Raw genomic sequence first — 26,130 nt, 5'->3', positions numbered from 1 at the left:
AGAAGAAGAGCTAGGTTTAAAAAAAAATTGTTGGGAAAGTTTTTTAATAGGGAACAGATCCACTTATTTTAGGATTTATTTCAGAACTACACATGATATATAACTAAAACCATTAAGATTTGTTAATTATGTTATGCTATTGTTTGGGTTAATATTTATGACATGACTCCTGAAAAAGTCCATAAGAATGTTAATAAAAAATATCAGTTAATATTTACTCTATGACAAAATGTGTCAATGCATCTAAGTTATCCACATAAAAATCTATTTATAATTTTAGGATTAAAACAATCTATTTTTAATACTTACAAGTATTCTGATTGCAGTAAGTTAGAGCTTATAAAGACACCCAATAGTTTATCAAAAGATGAATTGCACATGAATTTGGAAGTCTTAAGTTTGATCTATGACATTACAATTTATTAAATTGGTAATTTTGCATCAATTACTTAATCTGAAATCTTTGTCTTTAAAAGTTGTAGAATGATAATGACATGTCTACTCAGTATGTTGTTCTTAATGAGTCCCAAATAAGATCATATGCATTTAGGTAACTAAGTAAAATAACGTATGTTAAGGAATCTAGACATGCTATGCTAATATTTGGTTTTAATAACTCCATTTCCCAGAAAGATCAACTCATCCAAAGCTAAACAGGGATTGAGAAAATTGTAGCAAAATTTATTTAAACATAATGCTCAAAATTTAACTTTTATTTTAACAAAGAATGTGTTGGGTTTTTTTTCAGATTTTTACATAATATTTTTCTTTTGAGACATTTGGTTAAAATTAAATTCACAAAAGTCTCAAAATAATCTACCTAGTACTTCTTGCAAATTTTTTTAACATTGTTTTCCCACAAATACACAAAACATGCTATTATATCAGCTATTAATACTTCAAAAATATATATCTATTAATATTAATATGATATTATAAATGCAGTTTTATTTGAAAGTGATAACTATAATTTTCTTTTATATATATATATATATATATATATATATATATATATATATATATACAGGAAGCCTCAGTACATTTTAGAATATTTGTTCTGTGCTTTTCTTTAAACCTCATTTATGAGATTTATTGCCATCTGTATTAAACTACCAATAAATAATAAAAATGAAATACTTGAATTGTTAATTACTTGATATCCATCTTTTGCATTTTCACCATTCACACTACAGGAAAATGTGCAGTAAATTAATTGCACTAGTGATGCGCTATCATTATTCTTAAGTTATTTTGCTGGGAGCTGTTGCCCATTCTCACATTCAAAATTTACACATAAAACTAATAATGAAAATACTCTTCTTCAAGGCTGAAAATCACCTGCAAGCTCTAGCCAGCATGGAGTGGAAGAAGCTGAACCCATACCCATGAGACAAGATTCTGAGGATTTTTAACAAAAGTGCTGAAAGATAAAAATGGTTAAGGAAATATTTGTTGACTTGAGACAATTTTCCCAAGTTACAGCATTCAGCACCTGATGAGAACAAGAGAAGGCAATTGGAAACATGGAAAGAGTAATAAACTAAACTTAGGGAAGTTGAAATGCCTAAATTGCCACAGAGGGAAGAATAGGCTCTATGACAGAGAAATATGTGCTTACTCAAATGGATATAGTAATGTTATTAATGACTAGAAGACCCACCAGAGATTATGTTTCACTGGAAGATCTAGACGATCCTCCAAACACCAAGGCTATAAGAAGTTGAGGGGGCACTGATGTCATTAAAAAAGTTATTGGGGGCTCTTCTCTATAGTTTAGTATTTACAGTAGGAGAGACAGCACAGAATATGATGATTTGCTAGCAAGTAAGTGTAAGGATCACAAAATAAGAGAAACTAAAAGATGTCACTTAACTGACAGAGCAGGATTTCAGTTTCCATAAGGACTGTCAAGGTTATACATGGATATGTTATTTAATAATAAAATGATTACAATTGGCAGACTAAAACTAAAACTGACTTAAGGAAAATGACAATTTACTGTTTGATGTAGCTGAAAATCCAGGGGAAGAACATGTTTCTACTTCTGGCACCCCTGGATCCAGGACAAAATTACAATCAAGACATTATGTTAACTAAGGATAGCAATAAAATAGGAACCCAAGGTTTCATCTAACTTTTTTCAACATTTTTTGGCTGCAATTAATATTCTAGAACAAAAGTTACTATTTTATCATTATAAAATAATATGAAAAAATATGTTTAATCATCTGATATGTTCAAAACAAGTTAGTATAAATACTATAATTAGAGTAGTGGTACTAATGGAATTTTACTTCCCAACTTCATCAGATTTATAGAACATCCTGGGAGAAAACTAAGCATATGCTGTGTTCTCATAAACAAAGCAATTTTGCATGAAATTGCTACTTTAGGAGAGAACAAAAATACAGATTTTAAATGCTATGTTTAAAATTCAGGTATAATTATAAAAGTTGACAGAATGAAATGATGAGAAACATCATAGATCTAGAATAAATTATGTCTAAACCAATTAAAATACTTACCACTATTATAGAACATTGCACATATTGTTAGAGTGTAATACTGACCACTATACAACTACATGGTAATACAGATATTTTCTATAGCTTTAATTAAAGTAATTAAAAGAAAATATAAAATATATGGACTTATATAGGACAAAATGCAATATGGTAAATTTTTATTTCTCCACATTTAAAAATGCCATCAGTACTGTTAAAGGGTGACTTCATCTATGAAAATCAAAAACATGAAACACAGTAGTAATAATATTTGAGAGGCTTGAAATTGCATTTATTGTTTTATTTTATATTGTAAAAGTTATATAGTTGAAGGATTGAAAATGGAGATTTTTCAGCCAAATTGTAGATCTGTCAACTTCATAAGAATGCAGTTTTTATAAAAGTCATATTCCGCTTTTCAAATTATATGTTGGTATAGAATTCTCATTTGCATCTAGAACTAAATCAATAACAACTCTGCCTTCATAGTAATTTTAAAACCCAACACTAGAATAATAGCTAAGACCTTGTCTTGAACATTATCACCTCTTTGTTTAGGGAAAGTGAATCAAGGTTTATTCTATTATCTTCAACATTTTCAAGATGTAAATAGATTTCCCACAGTCAGAACATACAATCAATTATTTTTTTAATTAAATAGGCTTATTTGTAAAGCTATATAGACAAAAAACTGTATGCAAGGCTCTGAGATTCCTATCTAAATGTTAAAAAATACCCATTTATCTTTGTTTAAAATGATTTGTCCATGCCATAGTTCAAACATCTTGGAATAATCCAGCTTACAAAAAGAGCACAATAAGTATATAGTAAATTAACAAGTCAATGAATAAGGCAAATTTTTCCAAAATTATTAACTGGAGTTCTTCAGTTATAAGCACCAAAAACCAACTATGCATGATTAAGCAAAAAACAACTTTTTGTGAGTTACCAGGCAGTGCGTACATTTCCTGGGAACTGAGGATAAGTCTTAGAAATAGTTCAGAATCTAGTGCAGCTTCTGTTTTAGGTAACAGGAACTGTTCCCTCATAGATGATAGATAGATAGATAGATGGCTAAATAGGTAGATAGATGATAGATGGATAGATAGATGATAGAGTGTAATATAGACATAATCTTCAATAATTTTCCTCTTGGCCCTGGCTTCACTCTGTTAATTATTTAAAATTTTAGAGTATTAAATTATTGTCTAACTTGGGACACATGCCTTTGTTTAGGTGAGGTGGACATTTATCATTTTTGCTTTTTTTTGCTGTCTCATTTTGTTTTCCAAATTAGGAGATTGAAGCTCAGACAGAAAGGGTAAAATAATTAATATTCAATAGTTTGTATTAATCTTATGGTTACCTTATAGCTTTCCAGACTAGAAATTAATAACTTGAGAGCAAAGTTGAAGATTAAAAGAATTGGTGTAATGTAGGTAAATTTAAATAGGCTTAAAATGAGGAAAAAACAGTAAGTTAGTATTTATACTTTAATTGAAGTATGTAATAATGAGGATAAATACTCATGAATTGAACAGGTGATCATTTTCTGACATTTTCTGACATTTATATAGAATAAATTATTATTGAAGAAAGTTTTTAAAACAACTCTAATATATTTTAGGAGAGGCACTCGATTTCAGTTTAACGAAGGATATATTTACGAATTAGAAATTTTTTTTAAGATAGCTTGTGGCATTTTGCAATTCATGATCTAATACTCATTTCACTCCAGGCTTTTAGATTTTCTTTGTCAATTAAATGAGAAACCTTTTAGATTACATTTATAAGTCCTTTTGTCTATAGCTAAAAGTCACTAATTTTCTTAAAGTGTCACAAGAATCTCTCTTGTGCTTGACATCTATTGATTGCATCTACTTCATGGTTTTCTTCTCTGCTATAAATCTATGTCCTGGTCTTATTTCAAAATGGTAATGACTCTCTCAATTTTCTTTTATCTTAAAAATAATTATGACATTTTAACATTCAAGCTGGACAGGAATATAATTAGATATCATCTCAGTTACTCTCAAGTAAATTACCTTCTTTTTTAAAGGTATACATACACATTCCAGAAACAACAACCTAATATTTGAGCATGCATAAATATCAATTAATATGGACTGGAAAGTACTAACAGGGACAATATATATTTATCTCTCATAAGCCTGTACCTGAGTCCACAAGTTCCTCCTCACAAATCCCAAGATTTAACCATCTTATTTATACAAGCTTCCAATATTCCTTCCCTGATTACAAAGGGAGTAGGGATAAATTTTATAATGAATATTTTTATATCTATTTGGTAGCTGGACCAAAATGTCTTCTTATTCAACTTGGAGATTTTAGAACCAGATAAAGTATTTAGGAGACTGAGAGAAATTTCTCCAGTCATTAGAACAGAAGTTATTCCAAAGTGAGTAGGGAACAGCTAAGAAGCAAGTGATTTTTATTTTTAAACGGACATTCTACAGAATTGTCCTTAGTTATTGTTTAAATATTCGTAGAATAAAACTTACATGGAGAGAGGACTAAGAAAAATGAGTGGGGGGAGTTACAGAGACATCCAAACACTACTACAAGCTCTCTTTCCAGTTCCATTATGATACTAAGGGTTAAAGGCACACAACTAATTGGCTAGAGGCGCTTTAATTTTTTTTTTAATGCAGTTTTTACATTTTATAAAGGAAAATAGGCTTATCTCATTGTCATTCAAAGTTTATGAATGACGATGCCTGGGGGTTTGAAGACTGTGTCAGTTTGGTAATATGTCTCCTTTCCATTATGCCACTGCTTTATAGTATTCAAAGTAATACATTACGTATACAAAAAGATGATAATTAAAACTAAGAAGGTAACTCACATTTCAGAATACTGGTCAGTTTCCAAGTCATAGACATAATTTCAATTATCCTCCACTGTAAGATTGAAAGGAAAGTAGCAGTTAAAGACAGGTAAGAGGAAATCACAGTGAGAAAAAAGGATTTAATTTCATTAATCATCAATAAATAAAATTGAAATAAAAGTAATGTTACATGTACATATTTTTAATTGTGACTAAAAGTATATTTTTTAATTTATTGCACTTTAAAGTTTTTATTAAAAACTCTGATTTTTCTTTTTCTCCTTGCATGAAAAGTATTCTGAACTTAGTATCTGTGTTCTATGCAATCATACTGAAGCTACATGGTAATGTTCTCAGTGATCAATGATTTAAAGGTTTCAAAATTCTCCTATAGAACAATAAAAACTTTGTAAGTAAAACTTTCCATCATTAACATTGTAATAGTATTTTAGAAGTGTGTATGTGTACTTGTTGACATATGAAGCTAAAGGTGGATATTTGCACAGGTTTTCTTCCCTGGTATTTGCATAGCAATAATTTAACAATGACAATTTCGAATATTTACAAGTAGTTTGTTATTTATGTTTCATTTAAAATTATAAATAATTAAAAAAATAATAATCGCTCAAATGTACTGGAGAAAAGTCAACTCTGGGCAATTAAATAAAAGGGCTGGCAGAGAGAAATCTTATGCCAAATTACTACTTCTCTCTAAATGCTAAGTATATTTTCTCTATTCCATATTAAATATACTTTATTTAAAATGTTTTAATGATTAATACATTCATGTAATTTGTTCAGTAACTTTTCATTCAGTATTTACCATATGCTATCCTCCATTCTAAGTGCTGGGAATATGAAAAAAGAATCTCCATTCTCATGGAGTTTATACCAGTAGAAACAGAAACTGATTCCCAACAAATCAAAGATCAACTAGATTCTTTGATTGTGTTTTTCAAAATCGAATTGAATTTGTGATCTATTTTCACATCTGAACTTTCACTATGAGAATAAAAAAATAAGGATTTGCTAATGAGTGATCTCCATGTCATTCCTAATTATACAAAGTAGTATATAAAATTATTGTAGAAATTACAGTAAAAAATTTGTATAAATAATCTCAGCCAAAGTATGATTTTATATTGCCCTCACTGAGATCTGATATAGAATTGTAAGAAATAGACAAAATAATTCATTCATTAATTTTTTACATTTCAGTCCTTTTTAATAAAACTCTGCTAGAATCTTTTTTGTTCAGCATAATATTTTTTCACTTTAATGACACTGACATTACATCATAAAACATTCAAACAAACATAAAAAGTTGAGCTAAAACCTAATTCTTCCTTATCAACACTAATCGACATTCCACTTATATAACAATGCATAGTAGTAACTTTTATTAAGGACTGTAACACTGATGTTCAGCTTCAGTCTCAGAATTTGACCAAATGATCTGTATTCAGCTTTAGCCTAAGCCTCTGAAGGCCAAACGCCAATCCCTACACTTAAACTTCAATTTAGGAATCCCTGAACCTGGGATGATGTAGGTACTCATCACATCCTATCATTATAACATCAGCAATTCAAACAAGAAATATTATTATGATTAACTGCCGATATTTAAATATTCTCTTTCAAATAGAAATAAACACTCTAGATGTAACTTAGAGTAAAAATTTTATGTAACATTAATATTCTATCAAAGTAGAAATGCTTGTTATTACAAAAGTAATAATCCAGTTATTCATTCATTTTCTAAACATTGCTTGACAAATTGTCATATACTGACACTGATAAGGCTGGCTTTTTTGGTAGAATTTAAGTATATTGGGGGTAGATGTATGAAATCAATAATTTAAAAAAATTTATTATAGGTATTTAATAGGTAACAAAAAGAGGGAAAACAGTTTGAAATAAGAGCAAACAATATGGACCTTTTATAGTATCAGGAAATATCAGAGAAAACATTGGTGACAAAGTGACTTTGAATCTGAACCCATAAAGAGTAAGGGTTAGTATTAGGGTTAAGGACAAATGGAGCAATATTCAAGGTAGAGGAAATAATAAGTGCAAAAGCATTGAATCCAGGGGGAGTCTGCTGCTTACCAGGAATTCAAAACAGCTAGAGTATCCCTGATTTTATAATGAAATGATATGATGCCTAAGGAATAGACAGAGCCAGATAACACAGAAATTTTAGGCTATATTAAGGATTTTTTAAAAATTATCTTAAGAATAATAATCTGTTAGAGAGTATTATAAAGAAGAGAATTGGTAATTTTGTCTTACTATCCAAAAAATATTACATTGACTGCTCTATAAAACTTGACTGACATTGAGAAAGATGGATATATTGAAATAAGTCTGAGGGTTATTGCAATAATGTAGGAAAAAATATGATGAAAGCTTGAACTAGTGGTAATGGGAATATATAGACATGTATGGATAAAAGGAAAAAGTTGAGAGAAATTGGTGATTTACTGGATATAAGGGTGGCATAAGTGTCTCTGGTTATAACACTGCCATTTTCACAGATAGAGGACTCTTAGTAAGGACTCAGTTGGGTAAAAACAACTTCAGTTTAGACTGGGTCTGAATTGATTTCAAGATACCAAAAGAAGCTATGAAGTGTTAGTTGCCATCTTGATTTGGAATCAGAAAAATAACTGGAATTAGCATTGATATTTTTCTTTTTGTTTAACATCTTTATTGGAGTATAATTGCTTTACAATGGTGTGTTAGTTTCTGCTCTATAACAAAGTGAATCGGCTATACGTACACATATATCCCCGTATTCCCTCCCTCTTGCGTCTCCCTCCCACCCTCCCTATCTCACCCCTCTAAGTGGTCACAAAGCACCGAGCTGATCTCCCTGTTTAGCATTGATATTTTTCAACTGGAGAATTACAGATGGAATTTAAAGATATGGGATAGTTAGGATTGTCTAGATAAAGAGACACTAAGGTTGAATCTAGAGAAACTGTAAATTTTCAAGATTGGTTTAAGGAGGATGGCAATGAAAAATACTGTTAAAACATGTATGGAATAGGAGACATATGTGGTAACATAGAAACCAAAGAAAGAAGGCCAGGAATGTATGTAAGCAGCAATAATACTGCCAGCAATGAGCCACTTGGGCTCTTGTCTTGTCTGCCAAACCGACTTTTCCTGATCTGGAGTAAGCGCATAGCAATAGGTGCTCACCACATGAGTATGACCCTGGTTGTTATCACACTAGAGTTTATAGAATATTAGCTCATTCCTAGTGGCTTCTGCTTCAGCAACACTGTTAGTGAAGTGCTTCAGGGTAAAGTAAAAGAAAAAGCACTAGCTTCAGATATGGACCGTTTAAAATAAAGGTGCCAGCAAATAAGGCAATGATCTAAGGATGGCAATTAAGATCCTTGAAATCATGAGAACAAATAAAATTAAACGAGCCAAAAAGTGGATGCAACTAAAAACAGTCTTCAGGGCATCAGCAATGGAGAAATTAACAAATTTGGGAACAGATTTTGTTGGTCAGTGGACAGCCACCAGGTGACACAGTTCATGGTTTTATGTATCAATTTGAAACATAACACGGCCTCTTTAAATGATGTGAGGACACCCTCTGTCTGTATACTTTCATAATAAATGTTATCTGCAATGACAGATCATGATTGTATGAAGTTTATCGGATCACTTAATGAGGGTAATAAATAAAATTATCAGAGACTATCTTCCAAAGCAACATATGGTGCTGAGAGTTCAGTTCACAGGTTGATACAATTAATTTTTATATGGTAAGCCAATTAAAACATTAGAAAAACTTTTGCCTTGCGGGGCTTTGTGGAAGAGAATGAAGTGCCCAAATATGAAGATTGAGCCATTCTGCCCATAATGGAACTGTCTAAACCTCCCATGTACGTATTTTGCCTAAACAATAAAGAGGCCCATGGACAGCGTCCTAACCACATTATGCAACCACAGTTTCTGTAGCCAATATCTGTCATCAGTAGAAGACAATGAGAAAATAGGAAGTAGAGTAATATCAGGGGACCTTAAGATTTGTTTAATATGATGCCACATAAGATGTGAATGAAATGAAAGTTGGCATGCTTATGAGAATTTCAAAACCATGGGAAGATTCTGAGGGAAATCAACTCTGTTGAATATAGTTTTCAAGTAAGTAAGATAAAAATCTTCATGCATCTATTGAAATGTTCAAAAATTTCTGTAAACATTTCAGGTTTAAGTTACAAATACTAGCTTTCTTTCAACAGATACTGGAGAACATATGGTTTACACAGCTGCAAATATTCTTCAGCATAACAGAGGCCAAATGAAGAAATGTCAAAATTATTTTACATGTTATATTTTAATTCCAAGGTTTTCAAGGACTTTAAATACCATAAAGTTGAAGAAAGTTTAATAAGACTTCAACTTTATTTAAAGTCCTTGAAAACCTTGGAATTAAAATATAACATGTAAAATAATAATAATTCAAAAGTTAATCACAAGGTAAGTCATTCAAGGTAAGTAAAGCAATATAATAATAATAATAATATGACAAGAAATACATTGGCTTTGCAGACTAATATTAAGGAACAAACAAAACATGTTATTCTCTTTTCTGACTGAAGTTTCTTTCATGTCAAAAAAATAGCTGCTTTATAATTTGTGGGGCTATTTATCTAAGGTCAGCATAAAATATACTTGCACACCTCTGCTCTTTTTTAGTAATTTCATAGTATATCATGCTATTCAAATTTAAGCTTCACCCTGGATCTTCCATGCATTCCATTAAAATTGATATTTTGACAACATAAAGTCTTATCTGTATTTTATAGATACTTAATAAAAACTTGAGAACTGACAAGGCCAAGATTTTGCCTTTTTCATGGAGATAAATGTCTTAATAAAACTCCCTTTCATCTTCATCTTAGTTGTTTTACATGCATGCCTGGAACTTCATTTGAATGCAGAGATCTGTACAACAGTAATAATTAGTCTATAATGTCTGATTTTTAAATCTCTAAACCAGGCTAGTTGCTGTAACTACTAATAAGTAATGCCCTTAAAACCATATATTTTTAAATTAAAATTAAAGAACTGGATAAAAGTAAAAGTGAGTTAATAGATTTCCTTAAAATTATTATGCTAATTATATGTCTTCATTTTTTTAATAAGCTATTACAGCCAATTAAAATGTATGATTAAGGGTTAGAATACTGTAGACATATTTATATCTTTTAAATTTAGCCACATTTTAAAATAAAAATTATTTTAAGTGGTTTTACAGATAACAGCATAAGCACAGAATATTGTAGAAAATGCTTTTTCTACTACCTTAGTTAAAATATTATATGAGTAAAATTTATCACATTGTGCTAAAGAAACAAGAAGGTTTTTTCTTGATGGGGCAGTCAGAACAACTGCCTCTGTACCCATTTGTCACTACACACACACACAGAGACACACACATATCCTATCTAAAAGTAAAATGAGAAGACTGGTAATTTAATGTTTCATGAGACAGGAGCCTATATTGTGAAGTCTTGGGCAGCTCCTAGGAATGCTTAGCATGAGTACATGCTCCATAAATATTTGTTGAATGGATAAATGGATGAGGGTCTGCTCTGTATGGTAGTTTTGATAATCTACTGGTGAGATAGTAAATTATTTGTTAATTATATGTGTAAGTGATTCATTTATACATAAATAAGTAATAACACACCCAGTCTCTAATGTTAAGCACTAAGATTATTAGAGTCCAGTTTATACAATTCTTGAAGTGTCTTAGTTTGTCTTTTATAGTTTGAAAACTTTACAAAAGGATTGTCATTGGGTATAGAAAAGTTCAGAAGACTGTTTTATCATATCAAGGATTTCCAGAAATAATGATTATATGCAGATACGATATTCCCATTACACAATCATGGAGTGATGGAACAATTGCTTCATTAATGTGAGCATGCTTAATAAAGTAATTATTAAAATATTTCACTGTATAATTCTTAACTATCATTCTTTTTTTTAAATTCAAGTAACATGGAGCAAAAGTTTTCTGACCCATGTTTTAAAATTCTAGCCTCATTAAAACTATAAAGTAATATAGGAAGAACCTCATTCATTTTACATCACTATTTGTATCTTTTCTTCAATTCTTTTGCTATCATCCAAATTAAATGTGAAATACATTCCTACTCTCTTTTTTTCATAAAACATGGTTGTTAATGCATGAATTACTATTGCTATGTATTACTATGCTAGGAATAAAGAAAATTTGCTCCATGTGCTTCAATGTTAATTGACAAAATATATATGCTTTTAACCTCTGGTGATGTTCAATAAAGTGTATTTTGCAACTGCATTACAAATTTAGGTTACTATTAGATGCTGTTGTTTAGCCTCTTTTTATATTTGAATTGTGAATAAGTGATAGTTTAATGGACAATCAACTTTTAACTGCCAGTTTTAGCCATTATAATATGTACTCAAATTCCTGCTTAGACCTGAAATACCTCTTTCCCTAGTTAAGTGCTGCCTTCTAAAGATGATCTCAAGTCATTTCCAAATGGAAATTAGTCCTGTGTCTTTCTATTCATAACAGGTCATTTTCTACTTTTAACATAATCTTATCAATAGAATTATATATTTTGGAAATTTTCTATGAATAAAAATCAGTCTATTTTTAAAATGTTTTTGTAATAAAATAATTTTATGCTATTAGCATAATAAAGTATTTTACTTAATATAAAATATTAAAAACTATCTTTTTTGAGAAATTATTAGAATAAATTGAGTGATTCATTAGTAGTATGATTTATAAGAATTAACATTTGGGTTTTATTGTTTATGCTAGGTATATGATGTATGTAAATATTTTAAAATATACTTTGAAATGTTTTCTGACATAGATGTTTTTGAAAAACACATCAAATATATATGTTAGAAAAGTGGACAAACATTCATGAGAATGAGAGAATTGTGCAAATACTTTTAGCATTACAGTGACTATATGGTATTATGCATTTTCACTGTTTAAGAAATCTTGTTCAACAGTTTTAATTGGGGGGATGTATTACTGAGTGAAAACCACATTAGCTAATCTCACAAAACAAGATTTTCTTTAGGGCTAATGTAAATTCTTTAAAGAAAAAGCATTGTATTTTATGCTTTTTAAAATGCCAATTTACAGAACAATACCCTTAAATGTATAATAGCATACTTCTCAGAACAGTTATAAACTGCTCTCTGGGTTTAAAATATATGTAGAAACAGAGAACAGAGAATTGAAGGTGCTGGAGAGGGTGAAATGAATGAAGGGGATCAACTGTAATGATGGATGGAAACTAAATTTTTGGTGGTGGGGAAGGTTGTAGGGCACACAGAAGTAGACATATAATGTACAACATGAAACTTATATAATGTTATATCAATAAATGTCATACAGAGTGAAGTAAGTCAGAAAGAGAAAAACAAATATCGTATATTAACTCATATATGTGGAATCTGAAAAAATTGGTATAGACGATCTTAGTTACAAAGCAGAAATAGAGACACAGATGTACAGAACAAACATGGATACCAACGGGGAAGCGGATGGACAGGTTGGGATGAATTGGGAGATTGGGATTAACATATATACACTACTGATATTATGTATAAAAAAAATAACTAATGAGAACCTACTGTATAGCACAGGGAACTCTACTCAGTGCTCTGTGGTGACCTAAATGAGAAGGGAATCCAAAAAAGAGGGGATATAAGTATATGTATAGCTGATTCATTTTGCTGTACAGTATAAACTAACACAATATTGTAAAGCAACTATACTCCAGTGAAAAAAAGAAAACAAAATAGATGTCACTCAATAAAAAAGAAATCTAAAATTTTAAAAATGAAAGAAAAAAATTCTGGATTTAATTTTACTAGACATTTGCTTGTAAAGTTTTTACTATAATGTTCAGTTTCAAGAAAATGAATTGGATGACTTTTCAACTTCTGAATAAATACTATCAAAAATCTTCTCACCATACTTTAACTTATTCTGAGAAATTTCAATTATTCAATAAATATTATCCACAAAATATGTAACAAACTATAAATTTAGGGGCCTAGGGAAATAGTGTCAAAAATATGTCTATGGTATCATAGGGGAAAAAAAGTAATTTTAAGTTAATTAGCAAGCAAACTAAATTGTAAGATAATAAATTTGCATTTCCATACTGAAATGCATGTTATTTGCCTAAAAATTTATGAAAATGACGCTATTTTTCACTAATTCAAAGACAATGTTAGTTCAACTTTATGATGTGTAGGGTATTTTAGTTAAATTTGTAGTGAATAAGGTGGTTTCAAGCATTTAGGACACATATATTACATGAAGGAAAATGTAAATTAAGTGAAAAGAGATCACATACTCAGGTGAATTAGATTTAGATTTTTTTTCTAGAATCAAATCTTATATTATTAATCTTATCTGTCTATGTCAACCTGGAGAAATTATATTTGTAACTTGGTTAAATAAAGAGAAACAATTCTGAAATACTGTATCCAAATTTATGTTAAACTCTTTAAACTTAACTCAATTTTATCATACCTCTGTGTGTGTGTGTGTGTCTATATTTTTGACAAAGGTAACATGGTATCATAAGGAATTTAGTGAACTTGCACTTTATGATGACATTTAAGAACACTAATTTAAAAAATATATATCCCAAGACCAAACAGAATGTGAGGATAAAGAAGAATAAATTTAAAAACTTATTATAAAATATTGCTTTCATTTAAATATTTTGATTATCATCAAGTAACTTAATAGAGTCCCTTTCTCTCTGTCTTTCTCTCTCTTTCTGTCTCTCATTCCTCTATTATATATACCAGACACTACTATTGGAAAACTAAATGGTCTCCATAAAACAGTGTAGCTTTATGATCATTTCATATCAACTGTGAATTGAGAAAACAAATGTTTAGTAAACTATGTGTTTCAAAATCTTCCAATAGGTGTTTTAAAAAGCATAACATGTATTTGCTCAATAGTTTAGAATCTATAATATACCAAACATACATTATTCATGTTCCCAATAATAGGTTAGCTAAATATTATTGTCATCTCCATTTTTTAAGTGCCGGAATTGATATATAAAATTTAAGTGACTTATTCATATTTATCATCAGTAAAATGAAAGAATTCAATTTTTAAAAATCTACTTACTTTCCTTAAGTTCTCCACAGAGGAAGCGAGAATTATTTCTCTCTTTTTTATTTGTGTTAAAAAGAGATTTTAAAAATATAGATTTTTATACACATTAAATAAAACCAGCAATTCAAAAACTGTTTAATTTGTGAATGAGCTGGGTGTGTACTTCATGTGTGCCCGAATGAGATAGCCCAGTTCTCCTACTTGAAATTCTTAGCCAAGAAACATTTTATTAGAAAAGTAAAGTGTAAGGTTATTCTGCCCACTCTATGAAGAAGATTAAGTGGTTACTGTATGAAAGCATTAGGGATGAGATTACTTTAGGATCCAGAAAAGAACCTCAGACAGCTCATAATAGATTGGTTCTAAACCTAAGTAGGCAGGAAGCTAAAAACAAACTCAAGATTGATTTAGTTGTAGAACTAGCTGCAAGATAAGAACAAGGCAATAACACTAATTTTTCTAAAGCTTGACAAAAGGTTATAGGTGTTTTGTTCATTACTGAATACTGATCAATTTTTATCTGTTTATGAAAAGAGTTTAAAAAACAAAATCATAATAAAATTATTTGGACAGCAAAATTATTTTACAGATACACAATATGTCCTTATGCATTGCATTAAATTCTATATTTCTATGAATGCATCACAATTATTAACATAATTTGATATTATATGTGTTAGTTATAATACTCAATAGCTAGATTTTCAGAAGGAAATACACACCCCTCCAGTAAAAACCTGAGGGTATTATTATTTTACAATACAAAAAAAAGGAATGATGCACAGTTATTTTAAGGACATTTATTTTGCTTGAATTTCTTCAACCATCCTTTTCTTAGAATGATTAATTATAATGAGAGCCTACAATGTGTTAAGTACAAAGCAGTGACAAATAGAGAGATTAAAAAATGTTTTCTTCATAGACTTTACATTCTAATAAAGAGACAAAGACATCAAAATTATTAAATAAATAAAACCTGTATTATGTTAGATGATGATATGTAATATTAATAAAAAATAAGAAAGCAAATGGTGATAGCCAGTTGTAGGCTGATTGCAACTGTACATATTATGGCTAGGGAAGGTCTCACTGAGAAGGTGAAATGAAAAATGAACAAATAAAATAGACTCTGATACAATAATAGTAAACACACATCCAATAAAAGTCTCTTACACATCAATAAGATAAACAGCACAAAATGAGAAATGGGAAAAAGATATGATGAGATATTTCACAGATGAAGGTATACAAATTGTTAATGAGGACATGAAAAAATAATATTCAATAGGGAAATGCAAATCAAAACTGTAATAAGATGTAATTTTTTACCTATCAGAATGGCTATAATAAATAAAAACAAATGATGGTGAGGATATAAAGAAACAGGAACCCAAATCCATTGCTGGTAGGAAAGTAAAATGGTTCAGCCACTTTGCAAAAGGTTGTTTCTTAAAGAATCAAACATAAAACTACCAAATAGCCCAGAAATTCCAATTATAGATATAAACCTAAGAGGAATGAAAACATAGGTTCACACAAAGTCTTGTACATGGATGTTCATAGGAGCATTATTCAAAGCAGCCAAAAATTTAGAAACAACCTAAATTTCCAATTAATTGGTAAATGGATAGACAACTGTGCTATATCATACAATGGAATATTATTTAGCAATAAAAAGGAATGAGCTACTGATGCATGGTATATTTATTGGATATCCTAAAATAAATGTCAACTAAGTAGACAGATAGGTATCTGAAGTTCAGAGGTGATATAACAGGAATGAGCCCCAAGGCATCCAGTGTTAAGTGGTCTGGGAAATTTGAAGTACCTAGTTAATTGAGGTAGAGACTGAAAATTTAACTTCACATTTAGCAACATAGGTGGTATTGCAAAAACGGTTTCTGAATAGTGGTAGAAGAAAAACTACTGATATTACATTAAGAGAGAATGAGAAGAAACAAATTGGAGGCATATAATATACATTCCTTCTAGGAGGTTTTGTTTGTCTGTTTGTTTGCTTTTAATAGAAGAAGAAAAATAAAATAGTAGCTGGAGAGGGGAAGTATGGTTAAGAAAGTTGTATTTAAGATGGCAGAAAGCATGTCTATTGATGGGCATGGTCAAGTAGAGAGGAAGCAAGAGAAGAAAAGCGCTGCTCTAATGCTCTTGAATAAGATAGTGGGGATAGGCATACTACACTTGTGAAAGTGTTAGCTTTTTCATGAGTTTGGGTATCTCATGCAGAGTGACCAAATTAAGCATGTGGTCAATGCAGGCATGTTGAAAAATGTGCTGGTCTGCACCGAGGCACTGGTGGGTGTTCACTTCTAATTATTTCCCTTTCTGAATAATGTCAAAGTCAAAGGTTCTGGAGATCTGTTTTACAACAATGTAAATATATTTAACACTTCTGAACTGTACACTGAAAAATGGTGAAGATGGTAAATTTTATGATATTTTAAGCCCAATTTAGAATGTCAATACCATCATCCAAGAGTGAGAATAGAGGAAAGTTACTGGAAGAGAGAGAGAAGAAGGCTTGAAAAAAATCATAGAGAGAGTTAATAGTGAGTAGATAAGGAGAGAAAAATATGATTGCTAGTCACCATAAGAACTCTACTGCTAAAGTTAGTGATACAAATATAGAATGAGATCAGTCAGCTTGTTTTTCCTCCGGCTTTACTCAACTACCCAGGAAAAGACGCTATTGAGAGGCACTATGATGAAGAGCTAATTAGCTAGACATGATAATGCAAAATAATTATAATAAGGGATAGAGTGATTTAAGTCGGTTGGAGATGTAGGCAAATGATAAGTCAGTGCAAAAATTTAACTGGGAAATTAGGAAAGTGGATATATCCAAGTGGTGAGGTAAAAGTGGTAGGATCTATAGCATACTAGTTCAGGCGGGGTATGAGAATTTTCAGGGTCATAGGGGGAATGAACCCTAAATGTAGGGGATTATAGGTGGAGAGTAAGATACATAAAGTTGAAACTGTTGAGGTGATATCATTATTTGTAAGGATTCGGTTTCAGGAGTGCAAGGTTGAGGTAGGTGGTAGACCACAGTTGGAGGAGGCCTTCAAAAAGGCTTGACCACAAGTCAGAACCAGGTAAATGGAATTTCCCCACCCTCACCAAGCCCATCCTTGGAATGTGCATTCCACTTGTCTTTCCTGCTCCCAGAAATTGCCCCAGGGAGACAGCCTTGAATAGAAATGTTGTATTGAAGCTACCTGGACTAGGTACATGACTGAACTCATTTAAGGCCTCTATATAAACTTTTTTAAGATTCTGGGGGCAGGGTATGGAATCTGCTTCTCTTGCAGTCACTGAGGACAAGCCTCTTAAGTAAATTCCCTTGCTTATTAAACCTGCCACCTACTAATCTGGAGTGGTTTGCCTTTTTCTTCAGTCTTTTCCTGCCCTCCCTGTACTGGGGAACTCAGTTTCAGGTTATACCCAGAAGCTAGGAGGAGGCTGCAAAGCAACAACTACATCAGTATCGAGAGGTCAAGAAACTGAGAGGGCCAGCTGTTGTGAGGGTCAATTAGTAGATGCTAAAATCACCAGCAATTCTAAAATGAGTTGTGTTGGAGACAATGGAAATGAGTAGGAAATAAAGTTTTTAAGATGAGGTACACTATGGTTGTCAGCAGAGAATTCCAATGAGAGATCTGGGGGTGTCTGAAGATGTGTGATTAAAAGATGGAGATTTCTAGAAAAGAGGAATGGAACTTCATTTAAAAAACAGCAATGAGGAACACAGAGGATTGCCTCCCAGTTTTAGATTCATAGATAGAAGGTGCGGTGGAGAAGATTGTGTACTATTTGAACAGTCTGCAGGAGTGCCCTCTGGAAAGAATTATAGCCAGAAGATGAAGAGACAAGTTTAAGGAATAAACTTTATTCTAAATGAATGCAATGCAGCTATTGTTACAGAGTATGAGAAATTGATTATCCCAAGCACAAACCACATATTTTTAAAAATTCTCTTCCTGAGCAACTGATTTTTAATAGATTCGAAATGAAAAGTTTCTGAAGCTAGCATTCCTTATGAATAATCTGCATCCTCTGTCCTTGTATCGTAAACAGAATATTTTAGTTATTCTTCTCACCCCAAACCTTTTTTTGCAAACCTTACCCACAAACGTTTTGCAAGATATATTGCCTATGTTCCTCTGTTTCCTACAAGAGGTTTCTGTCTTCCTGTTTGTAGAGCTGCAGTTATATCAGTCTAATTATTCAAACAGAAATTGGTAACAGAAAATCTGAGATTCAATTAAAATTCTACCTCCTACTTAGTCTAAAACTGTGGGAAACTCTAATACTCTTTTGAGTTTAATGTTCTACAAGGTAACTTAATGATGAGAAAAATAATGCTGAACCTTATAACTCTTTTGTGATAACTATAATCCAATAGAAGAGTTAAAAAGCTTATTTATATTGTGAGATGTTCTGAAAATAATCTCCCCTTATAATAATCTCAAAAAGACCAAAACTATTACAAAAATAAGGTTTGTAATATAAGCTCTAGTATTCTTTTGAGTAAGAGGCAATCATATATATATATATATATATATATATATTACATACACTTATATAATATATAGATATATACTTTATATTTTATGTTTAAATCTCAGTTCAGTGGGTTAGTAAGAGATGCACTTTCAGTGACCTGAGAAGTCCATCAAATGACCATTCTTAAGTGAATAATGGTGGGATCAGAGGCAAGTTAAACACTGTTAAATTCATGGAACATTTTGGAACACTATTCTTAATGTTTGTTTAATTAGAAATTACATTCTTAAAGTGTAAATACAAGATAAATAGAATGGATTGTCTCAAATACTCATGATTTTCCTGAGTTACTGTAAAACAAAACTTTGGAAAATCCAGGGAAAGGTTAATTTTTTTTAGGTAGTACTTAAAGGAGAACTTACTTTGACTCCCATTTCCAGCTTTTTGGTCTAGACTATTTTCTAATACATTTTCAACTGAAAAAATACATTGTGTTATTACAATCCAATGTTAATTTACTTGATTGAAATGGCAGTTCGTACAGACTCAGTCTACCAAAACAAAACAAAACAAAAACCACATATTAAGGGAAAAAAATTAGAATTTAGAAGACCAAAACACAAATTTTATACTATTTTATCCTTACTTTCATGGATCAGGAAGATTACTTCAACAAAGAGAAAAACTGAACAAGTTTCTCTTATATCGGAAATCACATATTTTGTGTGTAAGCATAATGGTCTTACTCTCTGGGCTATAACTTGTAAGAAGAATGAACACTTAAACATTCCTGAAGTGAAAGCTTGGTTGTAAAATTATAAAGCATGTTTGAAGAACCTTAATTAGGTAACTGTTCAAAGTTTCTAAGGTTATACAAGATTTCTGCTCTGTATAAAATCTGAAAAATGACAAATTAAAAGTGAAGCAAAAATTCTAAGGATATAACTGACATTTAACAGCCTTGGTTTCTCACTGTCTAGAAAAAAATGATATTAAATTTAATATAAAGTGGAATACACAGTACTTTATAATTAGATACTTTAATTCAAATACCTAAACAGAACATTTTAATGTAATAAAATTGTTCTACCAAAATGCAAGATTTTTATTCATCTCAAATGTTCATCTCATAAAATAATGTGACTTTACTCTTTACAAAATGAATATTCTGTATTCACAGCTATTTATAGTGATACATGGCTGAGGGAATAAAACTTCATATGAAATCAACTTTATTATTCTATGTAAAGCTTATTAATTGGATCTACAAAGATACTAGATTAGATAATACTTTCTATTCTTTGCTCCTCTGTGTCATCTTCAAATAAAAAGAGAGTCTCTAACTTCAACCGGTGCCTTCCTGTTATCATGAGTACAATCTGAACATGTGTAAAAGGACAATGTCCTTGTTTATGTTGAAATAACAAGATGGAGTGAATCTGTGTCCTTGAATCATTTATCACCAACAAGGCCAAAAGGGCTTCTGTTACTGCTTCCAGCCTCCCTTAAGGATACATCTTATTAGGTCAGGTTCAACAGGAAAGTCTGCTCCTTTTATTAACTAAAATTCAACCGATTAGGTTTCTTTTTTTTTTTTTTCTGATTAGGTTTCTTAATTACATCTGGAAAATCCCTTCACCATTGTCATAGGGCATAACCTAACTCTGGATGTCATGTCCTGTCATAAACTCAGTTCCTGCCCACACTCAAGGGGAGATGATTATGTCAGGGCATAGGCTATTTGAGGGGTGGGGTGGGGGAGTCTTATAATATTAAGAAAATAAGCTTCAATTTCTACAGATGCCATACAAAACAACATATATTGCAAGTAGCACTGTATTATTTAATACACTTTTCATCCCACAAATTGACTTTAAAAGTGATTTAAATGACTAACATATATCATGAATTGTCTTACTTACTGGGATTTTAGCACGTCACAATACAGAAAAGGTCCCTTTCTATTGAGGAGATATAATTTTAAAACTAGTAAATAAATTAACCAGATAAAATAAATGTTGATACATTTCATGAAGACAGTGAGCTAAGCAGAATTATGAGGCAGTTACTGTAGTCAGGGATGTCAGAGGAGGTCTCTTTAAAGAAATAAACTTGAAACATTAAAAGAGGAAGGAGAAGTTTACTATGTATATGGTGTAGAGATGAAGAAGGAATGTAGTATAAGGTAGCAGAGAAATAGGCAAGAACCAGATAGTCTTGTAGGCCATGAAAAAAATGTTTGCTTTTTATTCTCATTGCAAAGGAAAAGTATTGGGGGATTTTGTGCAAGGAAGGGTTATGATAATGAGAGTATTTTTTTTTTTTGAAAGATAACCTTGGCTGCTTGGAGAATAGTACTGATATTTTAGGAACTCAGAAATGGAAACAGGAAGAACAAATAGAAGCATCCATCAAAGTTTAGGAAGTTTGGGTTATATTGGTAGATGCTAATATGAGATGGTAGATGCATTTGGAATAAACTTTAGCAATATAGCAAACAGACTCTGAAGTAGATTGAACAGAGTAAAGGTGAAGGGAAGAACATATAAATGTATCTTTTGCTCACTTAAAAAACTAATTCTATTCAAAAGGCAATTCATTTTATTAAGTTCAGATTTATAATTTCAAGGGCATTCTGCTAGAGAAAAGACAATTGATCAGCAAGAGAAAATTAAATTTTAAAAATGTCCAGAGTAAAATGCCTTAGCCTACTGAAAATTTACTTGTCAATGTTTAGTAATAAAATTATACAGAATTGTCAGAGATTAAATATAAAACTAAGGAAACATGATGACAATCTTTTTTCCTAAAAATTTAATGTAAAATATTCACAATTACCTCAAGAAACATAACAAAGAAATGCTAAAAAGTACAAATAACACTCTTGCACCAAACTTGAGTGACTGTGCTTGATGCTCCAGTCCGTGTCTTAAGATTTACAATGCAAGGTCTGAAGCCGAGACCTGACTCCTGAAAACTCATTAGGTAAGTACCTTCTGCCCTTCAGAGGGAGAAGAGTAGAATTAGCATGTTTCTAAAATGACCAGGTGAGCTTCTCAACAGAATCAGTCAACTTCTGATAAAACTTAAGCTGATAAAATATTTAAACAAGCTGATAAAATATTTAATTCCTTTAGAAAAATTATCTATCTGCATGTCTCATTATTTTCATTTAGTAATTTTGTAGATAAATATCAACTATTAATCTCTGCTTAGTCTTTACAGATTAGAAAGCATAACTTGTCAGTTAATTATAACACTCTAGTATATTAGAAAACTATTTTAAAGTAGTTGCTGAATCAAGAAAACTGTTAGTGACACAAGCTGAATACCCTACTGTCATCCTTATAAACATTAAAAGCAATTAATTTACCCTTCATACTCTAAAGTTACCTTCAAGGATAATAGAATTAACAACCATGAAAATATTCATAGACAGTCTTATATGAGGAGAGGACAAATGAGACTAGTACAATGGACCAAATGAAAATTTAAGTGATCTGATTTTCAATTTCCTGTTTTATTGTTGTAGGTTCACTAGCAATATCTGGTAGGGAATGTGTATTTAAAATGAATAAATATTTGAAGAATAAAATAAAATATGTTATATACACATTTTTGATACTACTGTTACAGAAATTGTAATGAATGTGCAAATTTTCATCACCTTCAAGATCTTCTTTACTTCACAAAGTGAAAGTAATGGTTTCTTTTTGAATGGTCCTCTTGAACTTTGACTAAATCTCTGTGTCCTACACTGTAATGTAATGCATTAGTTAGGAACTTTTCCTTCTCTCTCTTCACAACCAGTAACCCCATCTCCTCATCTATGGTAAGTCCCTAAAGGGTTAGAATAAATCATTTGTCCTTCCCAGATGCTAGAAGAGTGCAGTTATGGGGAAAAAGTTAAGTAATGTTTGGTATTAAATGAAAAGTGAAGAACAGAGGGAAGAGATGGTGGGAAGGAAAAGAAAGGAAATAATGAATGTGTATTTCTCTTCTACTCAAGGTGTCTCTCACTGTATCACATATAGGTGATGGATACAAGTCACTTGGTAAGTACCATCATCAATGTGGCAGAGTGAATATACTCTGCCCAGAGAGGGAGGGCACAGCAAAGTTACCTTGCCGGAGGGAGTAAAGAGTCCAGGACAACAATCCTACAAGGTACCACAGGTACTACTAGTGCCACTACATACACGTAGAAATGATTTATTTTGGAATCAACACATCTAACACTTACCACAACACACAGGCACACATATTTAAACACATACTACACACACACACACACAGGTGCATAATGATTTTGTTCTACTATTTATCCCAGAGATGGCGTGGCCGAGATATTTTTTAGAGTTTAGTAAGGAGATTTCATTCTTTGGGGGAAAAAAAAGGAATTTATGTACAAGTCTTCCTTCATCATGTAGTACAAAGAACATAAGCCTCAAATCTGATGATTTTCATTTCCTGGTGTCATTGGTAAGTCATTTAACCATCCTGAGTCCCAAGTTTAAATCCTTCTCCTTTTTTCATCTCCTACTAATTTCATCTTGTGCCAATCTGTCTGAAAATGCTGTCTCCAGATGCTGATAGTCTTTGCTGGCCTGGTGCTCTGGAAATATTTAAGTGGAGAAATCTGAGCGTTTTGCAGGGATGTACTTAAATACATAAAGTTTATTGAGGAATCATTTAGGTTAGTATCTAAGGCAGTTATTTTGTGGATAGATCAGAGAAAACAAGATTGTATGTTTCTCTAATACTACACTCTTAAATGTTATTATTAAATTAACTTAGCTTCCAAACAAAGCACATATGTTAAATGTACTCAGGCATTGAAGCAAATTTTTGTAATTTCTGAAAATGCAATCAGATCTACTCTTAAAGGAGGTTGGATGTTTTATGTCATATTCTTGTGTTATTAAATTGTTTAGAGAAGGATTGATCATTTAAGTTATTTGAAAATTTAGTTTCTTACATATTAGAAGAAATTATCTCTGCTACATTACCAGTTTATTGAATTATACTAACAGCAAATTTAAAAGATGATTCATTGTTAAGTAAAGGACTTCATTTATGGTTTTCTTACATTTTATTTTCAAAACAGGAATAAGAGAACTGTAAATTCTAAATTTGTGCTTTACATCTCATCCTTTTTTAGCTTGGATGGGATTTTAATTTTTTTTCTGTAAAACAAAAATAATACATCTAAATGTTTGATTATTAATTTTTAACAATTATTCTGTCTATTCTGTGCCAGGTTGTAGTTTGAGCTACAAGGATACGATAGTAAAATATATATACATGCCTTGTCTCCACGGCCATGTGTACAGCTTGCAGGGAGACCCTGCAGCCACAGATGTGTGCACCAACAGGCTGGGCATGCTCAGCTGCTTGTGGACCCAGACCCAGCCCCGTCTCCCATCACTGACCTGCACCACCATGCCCACCTGCAATTAGCCCCTCCAGTTGTGCATCTGCTCACACCTGGCCTGATTCCAGATACCAGCCTCCACTGTCCTGGGCCTGTGGGGAGATCCAGCATCTGTGGTAATATATACCTACAGCAGGCACCCCGCAGCCACCAGTGTGCCTGCTGTTGGCCTCAGCCCTTGCCAGGAGGGTCCCTAGATAGTTGAGCTCAATGGTGCAACCCAGGGACTAGAGATAGGGCTGAATCTGGGCCCACAAGCAGCTATGGAGGCATTGGCTATTGGTGTGCACTTTTGTGGCTGCAGGATCTCACTAAGGTCACACACATGGCAGTAGAGGTCAATGAGGTCAGGTCAGCAGCATGCAAGTGCACAACTGGAAGGGCTAATCTCAAGCGTTTCCCTGGTAGTGAGGGATAACTGCAGGGGTCCAGGCTAGCATCTTGCACTCATGCAGCCACTGAGGCCAGGGTTGGCTGCCACGTGGATCCCAGGCTCTAGTGAGGGCGGAGAAAACAAAGCAGGGCTGGGGACCCAGGTGGCTGGCATCTGCCAACACAAATACCTGTGGGGTAAAAACTGATGAAATCTGCAAGGAGTCCGAGGCAGCTGTGGTGGTCCTTGATTTCTTCCGTGGCAATAGCTGCTGGGGTCCTCTGCAGAGTAGCTTACTGGAAACCACAGTTCCTCCTGTTATAAGGCGGCTGCTCTTCTTCCTTGTTCCTAGGTGCCTCTACTTGTCTCAGCTTTGCTGGTCTCTGGGAGGGCTGAGACCAAAGCAGGTCCTTTGAGGGTGCTCTGAAAGGTTGGAGAAGCTGGTCTCTCATCTCACTCTCCCTTTCCCAGGGAGGGGGACTATTCTAGCAGGTGAGCTCCCTTTTGGTATTGCTGGGGGTGGGGTAATGCAGGAAAAATGAGGCTGTTCTTCCTTCTTTTTGTGTGTGATTATTCTTAGTGTTTTCTTTTTCCACTATCTTGTCAAAGTCTATTACATAGACTCATGAGCTCTCCCAAAGCAATTTTTGTTCATGAATAGTTGCCTAGTAATTGATAACCATGGGGGAATGGAGGCTGGGGTCCTCTTATTTTGCTGTCTTTGTGACATCACACCCCAGCTTGACACTGTTTTATTAATCTCTTTGACATAAAATATATTTAATGACTATAGACCTAATAACTTTATTATCATGCATAGTAATTAAAAGGAGATAATAAAATCCAAATGTCATAATTTTCATGTTAATTTTTATTGTGTTACAATATGGTCCTTGAATATGTACAATCATTTATGTTTCTCTAATTTTACAAGTAGAAATAATTTTCCCAAGCATTGTATCTCAATATTTATCTGAGTTACCTAGGTACAACTATTAAAATAATAACCTGCTCTTTGTCTATGTGTTCTGCAAACTCTAATAAATTACCAAGTTTGCTTAGTTTCAGTAGTTTATCTCTGACAAACACAAACTGTTCCCAAACACTTCATTTGTAAAGTTTACTTTGAAAGGCCGCGATACTGCTGATACTTATATAATTCCTCTTTGTTTCATTCTTGCAAAACCCAGAAGGCACTAGGGAATGACTACAATGGATCACAAACATGAATATTTCAGTACTTTATAGACTCTT

General features: G+C 32.1%; 1 long non-coding RNA gene across 1 annotated transcript in view; it reads right to left on the bottom strand.

The window, feature by feature from the left end:
- Positions 1 to 3,849: 3,849 nt before the first annotated feature.
- LOC307176647 overlaps positions 3,850 to 26,130 on the bottom strand; it is a 43,750-nt gene continuing 21,469 nt past the window's right edge. The window contains exon 3 of the long non-coding RNA XR_013824855.1: positions 3,850 to 5,425. This is a non-coding gene — a long non-coding RNA (uncharacterized lncRNA). The remainder of the gene's footprint in view (positions 5,426 to 26,130) is intronic.

This window comes from Stenella coeruleoalba, assembly GCF_951394435.1.
Source record: "Stenella coeruleoalba genome assembly, chromosome: 18".
NCBI classification, from domain to species: domain Eukaryota; kingdom Metazoa; phylum Chordata; class Mammalia; order Artiodactyla; family Delphinidae; genus Stenella; species Stenella coeruleoalba.
This window is presented reverse-complemented; position numbering and strand designations above follow the sequence as displayed.